Below are 17,975 nucleotides of genomic sequence, written 5' to 3' on the forward strand. Positions count from 1 at the left end.
CATTCACTTCTTACAATCCTCCTACGTGGTTGGGGGAGACGGGCCAGCAGTATTCATGCTTTGTGCGTTCACGCCCAGCCCTTCGAGGCCAGTTTGCTATTTTCTGTTTTTTTTTTTCCCACCTATGGTGTCCCAGGGACAGAAAGGATCAGCCCCTCAAGGGTTGATCAAATCCATCTTCATGTATACTCTTTTCGTGTAATTAAATGTATTTCTCCTCCTCCTCCTCATTCGGTTCAGCACCGTAAAAAGTTACATTTTTTTTTCATAAAACACCGCGTATTAAGCACACTCCCCTGTAATCGAGTGTGCGAAATCTCAGGGCAGCATTTTGTCTATTTCAGTATTTAAATTTTACAATTTGGGCTTTTCTAGAGAAGCGACAGAGGATTAAGCATCAGGTTTAACCAGAATTCGTTTCGCCCGCTAATCATTCCATGATCTTTGCACCACGCTGCTACAAATACCTGCGCTATGTCTGGTTCGCCCACCCTTTTCACGACGGCACGCACCGCCACATTACCCTGCCAGATCCCTCAGGCTTATCAACGGTGCTCGTTACACAGCTCGTCGCTGTTCTCGGTACGGTCTACGCAATGAATGCTTGAATGCAACAAGTGAAGTGACGCGCTGATCTCCAGCGCGATGCTGCATTTGAGAAATCTGGCTATTTTAAACACAGAAACGCGAGCGTCCTTCCGAAGATGGCTAAGAAAAATAAAAATAAAAAGAGATGCCTCGCGCTACCGCCACAATGCCGTGACAAAACTTGCAGATCACGTAAGTAATAGGCTGTCAGATAAGTGAACAAGAGTGCATGCTCCTTAAGAATCGCGGACCCGTACCGAATTCCTGCTAGGAGTGACGACTATAATCAAAGCAAATAAGTTTTCCCGCATGGCTGCATATATAGCCCCTACCACCGCTGCAGCGCGGCTCCCTTGGAATGCTTGTGCACTTACTCCACTGCGGATGAGTCGCATAAATCAAACACGTAGTGATTAGAGTATAAGCTTTGCTCTTCGCACTGCAAATACCTAGGTCATGTGGCGCCGCAAATTTTGCCTTCAACCGAGAAAAGAAAATGCACGGGTCTGCCAGGTAGCTCTAGTTGAGCGACCACCTCGCGCGGACAGAGGAGTAATGAGAGAAATAAAAAGAAACAAAGAGAAAGAAGCTCCTCGCAACAGCCGCCAGCGAAACGTTGGCGGGTGCCGTGACGGCACGCATAATAAATACCAAAACGCCAGTGGCAAAGCAGCCTCCGCCGAAAACGGCCACGGAGGGCCGAGAGCTATCACTGTTCTGAAAAGCGAGAGCATTTGCAGCGCTATATATACGGCTAGTCACGTGGTCTGGCGATCACGCGATCGACGCAAGAGAAGCGAGCGCACGCGCTTTCTCACGCCACGCGCACGCGCAGCCGCTCCTCGTGGTTTCAAGGCCATTGCGCTGCTTTGCACACCTTGGAGGGATTTCGCTTTAGTTTGTTGCTACAAGGGCTTGCTCTGACTGCGTGGCTGCCACACCTTGTTTGTGTCAGCTTAGCCTAAAAGCCCTGTGCCTCTTTTAGAAATTACTTCACTCGCAAAATTTAACTTGTCCGTGATTGACAAGCGCATGTGCTGCGCTATAAACAATCCAATTTATCTTAGTATAGCAAAATGCGTTCTGTGGGATTGTGCCTTCGACACTATAGATGGGTTAGCGTGGTGTTAAGCACTGTAACTTGAAGTGAGGAAAGAGTCTTCAAGGTTTGTGTCCGTAACTTTCCTCGGCTCGCGTGCGCACAGCTTTGAAACGGCTCATCATTTGATGATACGCTATCAATGATATGCGAAAGCGCTGGACAAAGCCAAGGTTGCCGCGGCCAGGAGGTTGTCCTTGAAGTCCATGTAAGACGCCCGATTACTGTCCGCAGCATCCGGTGTCATACGCGACCGCTGGCGGATGCGTTTTGATTGAGGCTCAAGTAGAAGTCAGTGCGCTGTACAACCCCAGCGGATGTGCATAGGCATGTATGTACTTAGGAAGTGGAGGGTCCTGGCTGTTTTGCGGAACCCACGCAAAAAGTCATGCTTCCGAAGCTTTATGGGATAATTACAATGTTCTACACAAATTTACATGAAGAACTGACAACGCCAGTGGCAGGAAGTATTCCTCCGACGATTTTCTACAACATTTATCCTTGTTGTGAACGGCATAGTGACCGCGCCTATCCTTACGTACTTGGAAGGGAGGGACGTACGTTTTATGTTATGATGGTCTGATTCCATAGAGTAATAAGGCTACGCAAGTGTTAATGTTGCAAAGTTCCTGTATTAGATATATATTCAGTCTATGTCGTGAACAAAAGTGGTATACAACACTCAACCGGTGGCGGAGCTCGGGAAAACTGCATTGCGACTTGATCTAACAACAGCTATCGGGATCGAGACAAAAGTGGCGGTGGCGCATTTTATAAAGGTGCACATGTCACGGCCGCTGTCTCTACCGCTATATGACATTATTATGCCGTTTTCCCCGAGCTCCGTCACTGGCTGAGTCTCGTATACCACTTTTGTTCACGACTATACATGACTGAGTGCTTGTCAGACTAATATGTGTCCCAGAGAAATGTGCCTGAGGATTGTAGATTATTATGAAAAATAAAAATCTTTTAAACGGTCAGTGATCCGATAGTTGTTACACGTGGAATACGGCAAGGATGCCCACTCTCATCTATTCTCTACGTGCTTTGCAAAGAGCCTTTATTGCAGCAGATCCAAAACTACAGATCTATACGTGGTTTCCCTCTCCCAGGTCAGGGTGAGGTGATGGTTTCAGCAGTCATAATCTGCGAGTGCTTGCCAAATTTGCTCCATACCAGTCTTACTCTTCTTGTTATTTCCCATTCATGGTCCGTATCTGCGGTTGCTACCTGTCCTATGTGGACATATCGCTTTACTACTTCCAGTGCTTCGCTACCTAACGTAAACTGCTGTTCCTCCTCGAGACTTTTGAACATTACCTTAGTCTTCTACATTTTGATTTTAAAGTCTACCTTATTACTTTTCCTGCCTAGGTCATCAATCATTCTTTGCAATTTATCTCCCGAGTTACTTAGTAAGGCAATGTCATCAGCAAATCACAGATTGCTGAGGAATTCTCCATCTACCCCTCTCCCTAACTGCTCGCGTTTCAAATCTTTGACTACTTCCTCTATGCAAGCAGTGAATAGTTCTGGGGAGATCGTGTCTCCTTGCCTAGCACCTTTGTTTATAGAAAATTTGTCACCTTATGCAGAACTATGGTCGCTGTGCAGTCACTTTAAATATCTTTCAGTACTTTCATATACGGCTCGTCTACAGCCTGATTTCGCAATGCCTGCATGACCGCCGAGGTTTCGACTGAGTCAAATGCTTTTTCGTAATCAGCGAATGCTATGTTTGAGGGCTGGTTGTATATCCTGAGAATTCTATTACCTGGTTGATGGCATGGATATGAAGAATAGTAGAGTGCATCCTTTCCGAAAACCTGCTTCATCTTTTGTTTTATTGCCGTCTAAAGTTTTTCTGATTTTATTAGCGATTATCTTAGCCCCTTAGGATAGTTGAAAGTGGTTTGGCTTTGATTTTATTAGCCTGATTTTATTAGCCTTGTATACCACGTATCTTAGCCTCCTTAGGATAGTTGAAAGTGGTTTGGCTTTGGTTTGTCTCATTTGCATTTGGTCTCATTCATTCATGACTTGTCTAATACGCACAATATACACATAAAGGTATATATGTACGTCTTTTACGGGGAACGTTCGGAGCCTAGGCAACAGTTTTGTTTGAGACTCCAGGTCACCGGATTTTTTGGCGCCATTATTGTGCTCCGTTCTCCTAGGGCTGAAATTTGGTGCTTCGACGAAGCCCACGATGAAGCGCAGATAAAACTCGCTGACCGGAAATGCGATCAACAAATAATGGAGGCCGAGAGGCACATACGAAGAAGCAATAATTTATACGCCGTGTGATCGCATCGCGACTCCTCAAGGTTCCTGGCTGGCTTATACGCTGGCTGGCCTAAGCCTGGTAGCGAAAAAAAAAAGAAACTGTCAGAGATCATATTGCAATAAGCGAGTAATTGTCACTGGCATCTTAATCAGCGTATCCATGTGGCATAAAATATTTGAGAAAGTTATGTATACCTTCAATTTGTTGATGTATCTTCGTCAGTGGCGGAAAATTGAAAAGCTGCCCATGTGCAGAGCAATGTTTTATCCCGTTAATTAAATAATATATAATTAAATTATTAATAATTTATACTGTGGCCTTGTTTCCAAGACCTTGGCAGGGTGGATACAGAAAAAATAAAAAAAAACGAAGTATACAAAATGCAGCGGTACATAACGGAAGACGCATGACGTACTCACTACGTGCACACACAAGCATCAGCTGAAATGCGACGCAACACAAAAACACAACTGTAACTGAAAAAATAAATACAAAAAGATCAAACGCCACATAAACACAAATGAGATTGAAATAATAGCACTGAGCATTGGGTTACAATGTTGTTAGTTAGATTGTTCCATTTATTAATACTTCTAGAAAAAAAATCAAAACTTGAAGCAATTCTTTCTAGTAAGTAATGGTGTTATTATCAGCGCGTGGCGTTGTCACGTAGTGTAGCCAGCATAAAAACCCAAAGGGATCGTATTAGCCCAAGGGAATGATATTAATTGAGAGCTTCCCTCCTGGTGTGCCCCTTTCCCTCTTGTTTTTTTTTTACGCCTTCCGTCCCTCTTCTCTCATGGAGAGGTTGGGGTGGCAATGGGCACAGGCATCTTAACGCCGTCTACCTTTCCTCCCAACCAATTTTTCCAAGGTTAAACGTTGTATCTTGAAGCTCGACGGCGTGTGACAAAACTAACTATGCGAGTCTGGTTGGCACCTGGCAATTGATCTGCCTGTGAATGCAACGCGCTGGACAGACGTGATCTCTGACGCATACATACACATAGAAGAGCCGTAAAGCAAACAGCAAACGCAGAAAGAAGTAATTATACTCCGAAAGGCATAGCCTATTATTGTTATTTGTTTTGTTTTCAGCTGATTCATAAAACTGGTATAGACGACTAATGTGTTGTTGATCTCCGTTGCTGGTACACCATGCGAGCGAACATAAGCAATTTAAATAAAGTCCAGAGCTAAACATGTTACGTTCAGTATGGAGCGCACCTTTACGTCTCAACATGTCGAGCCCACAAAGTATTTGGCCATTGTTGTCCCTTGGGGAGCTTGTTGAGAGAACGTCTTAGTCGCGATGCCCTCTAGGAACGAGGGGAACGAGGTCTACTGAGTTCTAGACTAAGGTGGCGCAACTTGTAAATAATCTTTGAAAGCGCAGCTGTCGTCGTAGCCGCATCGTATGTCTCACCGACGGCCAAAGAGCGCGTACCATGCGCACCCGTGATCTCACGGTGCACTTCTTAGCCGCGCGGCGAGGAAAAAAGAAATAGGCACGAACATCGGCTAAATGCTTGCGGCTAGCTTTAGTGCTCATCGTTTTTCTCGTTTGCGTTCTTGCGCCGCACCTGAGTGTAAACGCCAACGAGTTAGAGACAAACGCGAACGCTAGCTGGTCAGAAAAGCACTTGCTGGTAAGACGGCTGACTACCGTTTTCTCCTCTGTTCATATGATGCAGCGGTACGTCATAACTCAACCAGAGGCGGTTGGCAGGCCTGTGCATTTTCTTTTCCACCTTCCTACAGTCGCAGCAACAACCAAGCGGCTTTTTAAACAATGTGTTCCTCCAAAATACTTCCCAGGTCGTATCTGGATTCAGGGCGTTTGTGGTGGTAATGTATCAACATTTCACTGTGGTGTTAGTGAAAGTGTGAAAATAGTGAAATAGTGAGAAATCATGAGTAAACATCACCAGAGTACCCAGGTTCGAACCCTACAGCCGGCAGCTGCGTTTTGGCAGCTACAGCCAAAATGCCCTATTACTATCAACGTTCCTTATGAATAGAGAAATGTCACCAGGATATGCTGAAACTCCAACCTCACTCTGATCTGGAAGAGGGAAACCACGTATAAATTTAAAGTTTTGGATCTGCTACAATAAAGGCTCCATACAAAGCACGAAGAAAATAGATAAGAGTGGGCATCCTTGCCGTATTCCACGTGTAATAGATATCGGATCAGGGTCTTTCAAAAATAATTTTATTTTTCTTACTAATCAACAAAACTCAGGTACATTTCTCTCGGACGCTTATTGCTCTGACAAGCACTCAGTCATGTACACTCAACCGGTGGCGGAGCTCGGGAAAAGTGCATTGCGGCTTCATCTAACAACAGCTACTTAGCATCGAGACAATAGTGCCGGTGCCCCATTTTATCCACATGCATATGTCACGCTCGCTGTCTCTACCCCTATATGGTCTTATTATGCCGTTTTCCCGAGCTCCGTCACCGGCTAAGTGTTGTATATCACTTTTGCTCACGAGACACACTGAGTATATATCTCATACAGGAACTTTGCAACAATAACACTTGCGTAGCCTTATTACTCTATGGATTCAGACCATCACACCCTAAAAAATACTTCCCTTCCTTCCACGTACGTAAGAATAGCTGCGGTCATTATGCCGTTCACAACAAGGATAAATCGTCTAAAAAATCGTCAGAGGAATTCTTCCTCCCCGGTGTAGTCCGTTCTTCATTTAAATTTGTGTAGAACATTGTTCTTATCCCATACAGCATCGGAAGCATGACTTTTTGCGTGTGTCCCGCAAAACAGCCAGGACACTCCAATTCCCATGTTCATACATGTTTATGCACATAATAAATTCTACACAAAAAGAGAATTTATTGGGTACATACATACATAGAAAAACACACATTACTCACAAAACAAAGCACTATACAAAACAGTATAGGTTACATATGCATAATAAACTAAAAATAACCCGATTCCCCTGAGAGGAGAAAACAGTATAAACGAGGAGGTTTCTTAAAAAGGACGACAGGCATATCATGTCTGCTGCCTCGTACAACATAGAAGCGTGTGTGCCAGCGCCCCGCAGAAACCGCGTCTCGCCATCAGTTTCTAACAGTCCAGACAGATACTTCCAGATGACGAGGCGCAGCCTCTGCAAGGCTAGGTGCATTGCTCAGCGAGGCACCTGCGATGCCACAACGCAAACGGAACCACACAGAACACAAGGTGTTTAAAAGGGGTGCGTCGGCGCCTTACGCCGGGGTTCATGCGGACGTTAAACATCCTATATGTGAGCCGCCACATTGTTCTCGCAACTACACATTCGAAAAAACATGCGTGAGACTCTCGGGAGCACCGCAGTTGGCGCAGTGTTCATTGGGTACAACACCCCATCTGGCAAGGCGCTGTCTCGTGAGGAGGACGCCCCAGCGCCTAAGTCAGTCAAAATCTGGCACTTCATTAGCAGCCAACAAGCTGCCCACGCTCGCCATTTGCGTACATCGGTCTCTCGTTGCTCATCAGCTGAAACCCTGCAAACGGCTAATAATTGGCTGGAGCGTATGGCTGGTAGGTCGGCTACATTAACATCTCACAGGTCTGCATATAGAGTCGACTTTATCTCGGCAACCTCGCGGTAAAAAGGCAGAGGTCTTTCCGCGTGTGGACCGAGGTATTTTTCGGGTGTAAGCACACGACGCGCCGTGTTCATCCAGTACAGGATTAGCGAGCGACCAGGGTAAGATTCGTCAGCTAATGGCCTCTCTACCAGCCTTAACGCGAGCACTCGAGCCACTGTCGGGATGCACGGAAGGCCAAGGCCTCCCCTGCTCCTCGGAAGGTGTAGGATGTGACGGGCGACTAGCGCTGTCCGGCCATCATAAACAAAAGTTCCTATAAGGGACGCGAGTCTGTTCACCACCCGGCGCGGGATTGTCGCGATACGCGCCACTAGAAAGGTGAAAGCGCACGCTCGTGTCTTGACGACGCTAACTTTAGCATCGTGCGCGAGGTTCAAACTCGCTGCGTCAGAAAGGGCGTGCGTGGCTCGCGAGAGAACTACGTCGCATGTCCTGGGGGAGACTCCGCTTGGCTCAAACAGCACGCCAAGCACACGCACTGCGGCCACAGACGGTACGGCCGCGGCTTAAGGGCCCCTGAACTGACCAAAGCGGAGAGCAGTACTTTTCTTCGGGTGGAGCTGCGCTCTTGATACAGCTGCGTTTTCTTAAAAGATGTTCAGAAAAAAACAAAAACAAGGAAGCTATCATTGTCACGCACGAAGAGTGAGACGTCTTCTGGAAGTTGAGGAAGCGGCGCACAGAAGGAGCCGACAGCTTCTTTAAAATGCTCCTCCTGGTCGAGGCCTTGCGACGAAAAGAGGGCCGAGAAATGCTAGCTAAACGATTTGCGGATGTCCGCGGGTTTCGAAGACGTCGTACCGTCCGCAAATGTGATGCTCTCCACGCGCGTTCGCCTGTTACTGCTCTGGCCAACGGCTCGAGCGTGTCCGAGGTCCGCGGCATCCTCAAGCGGCATGTTTGATGGTCCCGCTGAGTGATGCGCGAGAACTGTCTTCGAGGATGCGGTGATAACGCTCGCGCAGCGTTTCGAGATATTAGCGCATCGCGAACGTAAGCGTTTCGCCGCCCCGTACGATGCGCATATACGGCGCAGAACGTCATTCAGCATGGTCGTCATGCGGACACGGCGCGCCTTCCCCGCACTCACAAGAACATCGCGCCAGCGTGTTTTCAGCGCGTCCCAGGTAACAGGTGTTATGTCACTAACTGTTGCCACAGATAAGCACAACTCTCGGCGTATATCAGTGAAACACTGTTCATCGCGTTGTACCGCTGCATCGATGCGTCTCATCAGGGGGCTGTTTGCACGGCACAGGGCTGCTCGCAGAGTAACCGTGACCGGGAAGTGATCAGTTAGTTTAAGGTCTGGTGGGAAAGGCAAAAAATACCTCGCACTGTAGCAAGTCAGGTGCCATGGCGGAGGGGATGTAAACTCGATCTATTCGGCTCGCGCTCTGGCCCCAGACTTGTGTTGCCTCGAAATGGTCTCTGTGAAGAGTGACCCACGTGTCCTCTAAGCGTAATGATCGCCCTAGTTTTCCGTGTTCTTTCGCGTGGCAATTGGAGGCGCCCTGACCAGGCTCCCTGATGTCGCGCATTGTGTGTAAAACACAATTGAAATCCCCGAGCAGAAAGTGGGGCACGTCGTCGAGAAAGTATGTCATGATGGATCGAAAGAACTAGTTTGTCAGACTACGCGTGACTGGCGCGTACACGTTGACAAAACGAGTCTTGCGGCCATCCAGAAAAAGGTCAACGAGAATCACGCGCCCATCTATGCCATAAGTGCAATGAGCCCTGTATGGTGGTGAAAGAAAGATCCCGCCTATGCCACAACACCGTGAGTCCGTTAACAAAACAAAGGCCTCGACATTGAAACGAGAACGAAAGGAAAGGACATCGGTGGGGGTGCGGAAGTTGCACTCCTGCAAAACCAAAACATCTACTCGATGCGAACGCGCAAGATGAAGCACCTTCCTTTGCTTGTCAGAGTGACGAAACCCTTGCACGTTAAAGGAAGCAAAACGGAAAAAGAGCCATCATAAAAAGGAGGAGGAACAAAGACTACTATACATATCACAGAAACAAAGAAACGGATGCGAACATAACAGACTCGCGGAAAAGTTCGTCGGGCAAAGACTGTAAACGTGTCCGCTAATCGGCACTAGGGAGGCGCTCGGGGAGTTGAGTGTTGATTGCTTCGGGCCCGGGCATCGACATGGTCCGTGTGGCGCGCCTCTGAGCAAACAAAACTACAGTCACACACACACACACACACACACACACACACACACACACACACACACACACACACACACACACACACACACACACACACACACACACACACACACACACACACACACACACACACACACACACACACACACACACACACACACACACACACACACACACACACACACACACACACACACACACACACACACACACACACACACACACACACACACACACACACACACACACACTGCATGGAACGCACGCAGGTCAACCTCCGCAGGCCGCAGCGACACAGCCGAGGCGACTATTAGCCGGGAGCGAGAAGCGGTGGCCGCTGGTCGGCGCCGACTGAGCCGCGTCGAAGCCACCGCCAGACCTGCGAAGAGGAGGAGGAGGGTGCGGCCATTGAGCCTGAGAGGCAGCGCCATGGTGGTTACGACTCGGCGTCCGAGAAGTCCATCTCGGAGCCGTCTTGTGCCTTCCGCACCTTCTTATGAGGCGCTGATGCTTTCGAGGAAGATATACAGCTCTCTGTACCGGACAGGTGACGCTTGCCGTCGTCCGCTAAGAGCGCTTTCATAGCGCGGTCCGTACTCAGGCGTTGCGGCCTCGCGGAGCCAGAGCGTCGTGTCACCGTAACGCCAGACAGGGTGGCTTCCTTACTCGGGAGGAGGGGGGCAGAAGCCGCGGAGTGGAGGAGGCGCGGGGCGTTCAGCAGAGCCTCCAGGTTTGCCGACTTCACATGTGGAGCGGGCGTCTTCTGCAGGTTGTCGCCATGCATCTGCTGGCCCGCCACAGGTTGCGACTCCAATGCTCGGGACTCAGAGCCGGGTACGTCTGAGGAATTTTCGGAGTCGCTCTGTTAGGTTGTCCTCTCCGTCACAAGCTCGCTATCGGGGGAGGGCTCCGTGGTTGCCCCGTAAGAGAGGGCCTAAGACGTGGTCGTCAAGGCCTCGTCGTCGTCCTTCTCTGCATCCCTGCAGGGCTCCTGGGTGTCGCCGTACAGCTCCAGGTTCGCGGCCTTTCCGGGTTGTACGCCAGGCTCCGAGGACGACTTAGCAGCCGCTGCATAAGAGCGTGGTAGAACACAATCCGACGTTGGATGTTCGCCGCCACAGCGCTTGCACGCGGAGTGGCAACTCGCAATATCATGGCCGTAAACGCTGCAACGACCGCAGCGCGCCGCCGAACAAGCAGCGCCAATTTGGCCCTCAACGCCGCACTTGGAACACACGCGTTTCATTCCTCGATACTCCAGCTTCACGCCGGTCCCAGTTACCATCTGGAAGTTGGGGGGTGACCGCGTCATTTCCAACTTGACCAGCCGCGTCCCGTTCAGGACGTGGCTCCTTGACTGGAACGCTACTTCTGAAACGGATCGGATTTTTCCTTACGGGGAAATCGCCGCAGCGAGAGCCTCGTCGCTGGCGCACGGGGGAGGACGATAGACCGTCACATAAACCACAGGAGTTCCCATCTACTCCAGCGGCACTTCTTTTCCGGCGAGACGCAGGACGCCTGTCGCCACCATTTTGGTCGCTTACGCCATGGCGGACACGGCGCCCAGTACACGAAGACCTCCAAAGTGCTGCAGGTACTGCAGCCCCCCTACTCCTCAAACTCCACGATAGTGTCGATGAGGCTGTCCGCAGGAACAGGTTCCGGAACTGTGAATGTGAAGCACTGCGCCTTGGACGGGCGCAGTGCCGGGGCTGGTCGTTCCATGTCTCTATCCAGGGCCCGGGCAGCCGCGATAGGAACGCGGCGCCGGACAGGCAGGTCCTCCGGGGAGAGTGCAGGAACACTACGGTGCGCAGCAGCCTCCTCAGCAAACACGGGGCCACTACACTTTGATCTTAGCCAAAAGGCCGAGATATTCGGCAATCACATAGAGTTCGACGACAGCGCGCTTGCCTTGTCAGATGGAAGGAAGGATGCACTAAGTACTATCCTCGTGTGAGGGTACAGACCTCAACCTGCGACCATCATCAACCTACGGCAACCCCAGGCAAGGCCTCCCGCACAATAAGGTTTAGGGGTTTTTTTGTTGTTTCGGGGAGTGGGCGTTTCCCAGCCAAGGGGCTCATGCAACCCGGCCTGTTCCCACCGGGGCAGGGTCGCAGTGTACATGCACTACGTCCGCACCACCCCGCTGGGTCGAAGACTGACGCGAGCAAGTCTTCTAATATCAAACTTCTAGTTTTCCGTTTTCTTCTTTGAAGATCACCATGGGGTGTCTCTTTGATCATAGCCAAAAGGCCGAGAAGCGATCTCAACCCAAATTCCGAACGTAGAGTTTACGAACCCGCTAGCTCATCCATATTGTTCAAGACGTGATCGCACAGAACACATTTTGCGAAACTAATATAAATTGGATTGTTTATACCGCAGCACATGTGGTTTTTTGATCGCGGACAAGTTAAAGTTTACGAGTGCAGTGATTTCTAAAAGAGGCACAGGGATTTTAGGCTAAGCTGACACAAACAAGGTGTGGAAGCCATGGAGTCTGAGCAAGCCCTTGTAACAACAAACTGACGCGAAATCCCTCCAAGGTGTGTAAAGCAGCGCAATGACCTGGAAACCACAAGGAGCGGCTGCGCGTGCGCGTGACGTGAGAAAGCGCTCGCGTCTCTTGCGTCGGTCGCGTGATCGCCAGACCACGTGACTAGCCGTATATATAGCGTTGCAAATGCTCTCGCTTTTCAGAGCAGTGTTAGCTCTCGGCCCTCCGTGGCCGTTTTCGGCGGAGGCTCCTTTGCCACCGGCTTTTTGGTATCTGTTATGCGTGCCGTCACGGCACCCGCCAACGTTTCGGTGGCGGCTGTTGCGAGGTGCTTCTTTCTGTTTGTTTCTTTTTATTTATCTCATTACTCCTCAAATTTATTTCTCTAATTACTCCTCATTTCTCTCATTACCCCTCTCTCATTACTCCTCGCTCAACTGGAGCTAGCTGGCAGACCCATGCATTTTCTTTTCTCGGTTGAAGGCAAAATTTGCGGCGCCACATGACCTAGGCATTTGCAATGCGAAGAGCAAAGCTTATACTCTAATCACTACGCGTTTGATTTATGCGACTCACCCGCAGTGGAGTAAGTGCACAAGCATTCCAAGGGAGCCGCGTTGCAGCGCTGGCAGCGGCTATATATGCAGCCGTGGGGGAAAACTTAATTTCTTTAATTGTAGTTGTCCCTCCTAGCAGGAACTCGGTACGGGTCCCCTATTCTTAAGGAGTATTCACTCTTGTTCATTTATCTGACAGCCTATTACTTACGTGAGCTGCAAGTTTTGTCACGGCATTGTGGCGCTAGCGTGAGGCATCTTTTTTTTAGCCATCATCGGAAGGACGCTCTCGTTGCTGTGTTTAAAATAGCCAGAATTCTCAAATACAGCATCGCGCTGGAGATCAGCGCGTCACTTCACTTGTTGCATCCAAGCATTCATTGCGTATACCTTAGCCGAGAACCGCGACAAGCTGTGTAACGAGCACCGTTGATAAGCCTGAGGGATCTGGCAGGGGAATGTGGCGGTGCGTGCCGTCGTGAAAAGAGTGTGCGAACCATACACAGAGCAGGTATTCGTAGCAGCGTGGTGCAAAGATAATGGAATGATTAGCGGGCGAAACGAATTCTGGTTAAACCTGATGCTTAATCCTCTGTCGCGTCTCTAGAAAAGACCAAATTGTAAAATGTAAATACTGAAATAGACAAAATGCTGCCCTGAGATTTCGCGCATTCGATTACAGGGGAGTGTTCTTAATACGCGGTGTTTTATGAAAAAAAATAGAGCTTTTTAACGCTGCTGAAGCGAAGGAGGATAAGGAGGAAATTTACATTTAATTACTCGAAAAGAGTATATACATGAAGATGGATTGGATAAACCCTTAAGGGGTTGGCCCTTTCGTCCCTGGGACACCACAGGTGAAAAAAAAAATAAAAAAGAAAACCCAGAAAATAGCAAACTGGCCTCGAAGGGCTGGGCGTGTGGCGTGAACGCACAAAGCATGAATACAGCAGGCGCGTCTCTCCCCAACCACATAGGAGGACTCTAAGAAGTGAATGAGGAGTTCAACTTCGAGAGACACGTGGTATTGGTTTTGTGAACTATACTTTTAAAAGAATTTTATTTTCCATAATATTCTACAAAACTAACGTACATTATTTTTACACTTACTGGTCTGACAAGCCCTCAGTCATGCACATACACTGAATATATATCTCATACAGGTTCTTTGCAACAATGACACTTGTGTAGCCTTCTTACTCTATGTATTGGGACAAATCTTGACAATTCATAAGACAGCGTTTAAAAAGCTGCTAGCTCATCTATAGTGCCCAAGACGTGATCTCGCAGAAAAGAGTTTGCCATACTATGAAAAATTGGATAGTTTATATCGCAGCACATGCCACTTCAAATATGGACCACTTGTGGGTGCAATGATTTCTAAAAGAGGCACAGGGCTTTTAGGCTAACGCATCGCGGTATCCTGTATTGGTAGCGAATATTCCGTGACAATTCGATATATTCCGCGACCATTTTATGTCTACATAAAATGGTTTATAGGAAAGGCGCAGTACCTGTCAGGCTCGTCAGCCGACAGCTGAACCGAGCCGTAAGAGAAGGGAAGTAGGTTGGAGAGAACGCGGAAAGAGAAGAAGAGGTGCCGTAGTGGAGGGCCACGGAGTAATTTCGACCACCCTGGTGTTTTAGCAAATGTAGGCCGTCATAGCACCCGCCACCGCTTCGGTGGTCCACGGCGGCTGATGCCACGCGCGCCTTATTCTTTTATTCTTTTTTCTCTATTTTCTCTTGTGTCCGCACGAGGCAGCGGAGGTGGCTCAGCTACAGAGCCAGTAGCAGGCCCTTGCATTTTCTTTTCCTTCTTCCGACAGTCACAACAAGAACAACCCGATGTCTGAAGCCGATTTAAACTTTTACCTTTCCGAGGTACTTCAGGTGTCCACAGAAACAAGTGTGACAGATACTGCGCCTTTCCTTTCGTATAAACCAATTGTACCGGTAAACACTGACGCGTTCAACAGAACGCTGCTAGTGTTCAACAAGGTGCGCGCGGTATTAATTAATTGAGACACAGCAAGCACGATCCTGTCGAAACGCCCTACTGCTGCACGATATTGCATGATTGACTAAGTTAAACTGTCGGTATTTTTATACTGCACTGACAACGTAGAGCACACGGATCCCTTCCCGTTTCGATCCACCAATACGTTGCCGCCGGCAGTCGGGCTTGAACCTGGGAACTCCGGTACGTTATAGTCACGCTTACCTCGATTACAGTAGAGTCAGATATTTTTTCGAGTACGAAATCACTAATCCGTAGGTTCAGAGCTTAGCAAACTTGTCTAACGCTTGTGTGTCACCTCCGTGTAGACGTCCACCGAGGATTGCGGCAGATGCTCCGGTTTTCTTTTCATAAATACAAACCAACAAAAGCCTTTCTCGCCTGTGTCGGTAAGGTCGCGTCCGCAGCCGTTGTGTCGTTCTCAGAAGAGTTCTAACGAATGGTTGTGATCGATAGAGGATGATATAAGGATGAGGATGATAGAGGATGAGGATGAGCAAAAGCTAACGCTAGCGCAGCACGGAGTGATCGGACGCGTGGCGTACCGGCTCCGTCGATTTTAGGATGGAACCGTGGAAATCTTAACTCCTTCGAAAACTGCGCATCTGCATCCTTGAAGGTAGCATGATCCTGGCAACACCGATCGTATCCAGGTACGCTCAATTTTCGGCCAGTTAGAGCGACTCTTCTTATCAACACGTAGCGGACGAGCTATAGGCACCGTGCAGAAACCCAGGGGGCAGCACTCGCGGCGAATAGGCAGCTCCACGAGTGAGCGCCGGAACAGTTGGGTAGGGAGACGCGCGGCCGCCTAGGCAGGGCGCGCGCTTGAAAAGGCGGCCTGCGCAACGAAATGGTAGCAGTTTTAGCCAGCTAGAGTGACGTAGCGAAGCACAAACGATGCGAGAACCACACGACACAAGACGCAGAGACAGAGACGAGCCCTGGACGCCCGCTGGGCGTTTATTTCTAGGCTGGAAACACGCGAAACGGAAGACGACTGGAGAAGCGCGCGCAGTTGGAAAAGGCCGAGCAAAAAACAAAGGGGGTGGGAGGGTGGGGGCGTAAAAAAACACGGTAAAAATGTAGAAAAATACAAAAAAAACATTTGTGGCGAACAACCCTCCTCCCAAGTGTGGTACAGCTTCACAATGGCCAGCTCGAACGCCTCATGCTGGGGTGGGTGAGATAAAAAAAAAAGCAAGCTGCGGGGAATCGAGCGGCCGAGAAGGGTGGAACGAGTATGGGAGAAGAATAGGAATGAATGAAGCTGTAGTCGAAGAAGAGAAAAAAGCCTAAAAAAAGGGACAAGCCTTGAAACTCGAGAACGCGATTACCGGGGCCTGAAGATGCCGTAGGCACTGATATTATGCAGACGGATTTTGAAGAGCTTAAGCTTTTTTCTGGTGAGGCGGTTGCCACTTTTCTCGACGATGAAGGAAAGTATGGCAGATGGCACGCGGTCGCTGATACAGCGACACAGCTATGAGAATGGAAACTGCCTGCAGCACCGCACAAACGATCTGCAGTTTCTAATACGCATTCATGTCTTCCTCTGTCACTTGTCAGAATTGTACCATGCTTAATTTTCTTTTTCGTTGAAAGAACGTCCTGCCTCATCCCGACATGAATGCTAGTTTTCTTTCGTTTTTTTTTTAACGATCCTTAATGCCTCTTTAACGGTACTTTCAAGTCCTCTGCCACAAAATTAAGTTATGACAGGGGAATGTGACAGGTGGCAGCCAGCCGCTCGACACTTGTTTGGAGCAGGATTGCATGTAATGAATGCAAGATCTGTTCAGAGTGTCCACGAATAATTAAGAAAAACATTTTTTTTAATTTTTTTTAATTATAGTCTCGATTGAGCAGTATCGCATGAGAAACAGCTTATCATTCGAGGTTCAATAACTCAGTAGACATCGAAATGTCATTAACACAACTAAATGAATAAAGCGTATGGAATGGCACCTCCTGAATCACATCTACAGAGGAGGGCGAAGTGGACAGCGAAAGATGGCGAGGAAAAAAAATATCAGGCTGGAGGACGGACAAAGGAAGCCGCCCAAGAGGAGAAGGAAAGTAGCGGCATAAGCGTGGAAGGAAAGAGTCTGGGAAGAAGAAAAGGAACAAGCTGAGAGGAGGAAAAAAAAATAATGAAAGCAAGCAAGCAAAAAAAAGTTGCCAAGGCAAACTCGCGAAACTAATGCGCGAGACATAGTAAATGCGCCATTTAAACACTCCATTCCTGTTGATTACTCTCTGCATTGTACTGGTGCTTATGCAAGCTATCGTAGACAGGGAAATATAGACCACAGGACAGCATAAATAAAAAGTATGCAATGAACAACTGCATCCACGAGCGCCGCCCACAGGCGCGCACGGCGGTCCCAGTAGCGCTGATGCCTATGAGCTGCCCAATTTCTTTAAATATTATAATTTTTTTTTGCGGTTTGAGAATGGGTGCTAATGCAGGTGAAGGTATAGTGTGTCCTCTTTCGGGAAAAATGCTTCGCGGTAAATCTGGACGCGGCAATACCCGGGCATGATTGCCAGCTCACTCGATGGAAGGCAGCGATTCGCCTTAGCGTCGCTTCGCTTCGTAAAGCTTATTCGGTGACGCGAAAAATATCTGATCAGGCCAGTGAAAAGGTGTGCAACGGCACCAATCCAAGGTCTGCAACCTAGCAATTCATTTGTGACCATAGAATGCTGCGAATCGAAAGAACGAACGGCGAATGCGCCCCACGCACAGCAGATCTGCCGCGTCTCCGCTGCACGGCAGGGCGCACGTCTCCCTACCAAACTGTTCTTCCCGCCGCAAGGGGCGCGCGCGTCGCACCGCGAGTTACTCCTGCACGGTGCCTATAGGCAACTGCTGCGGCTCCCCGCCGCTGGCCGTAGACGCCCGCTAGAGGACGGGTAACCCGTTTTTTCAGCGTAGCAAGCTGGCCTTTTTCAAGACGTCGACAACCGGCGTCGTCGCCAGCAAAGCGCACGTGGAGCGGCCAAGCCAAAGAGTCCTCTGAACAACGCAGACACGGGAGGCGCCGCGCTCCGTCTTCGAAAGCAACACCGATTTCGTGCCCACTTTCCAAGT

This window comes from Amblyomma maculatum, chromosome 10, assembly GCF_055883805.1.
Source record: "Amblyomma maculatum isolate TAMU_Amacu chromosome 10, ASM5588380v1, whole genome shotgun sequence".
In the NCBI taxonomy this organism is placed as follows: Eukaryota; Metazoa; Arthropoda; class Arachnida; order Ixodida; family Ixodidae; genus Amblyomma; species Amblyomma maculatum.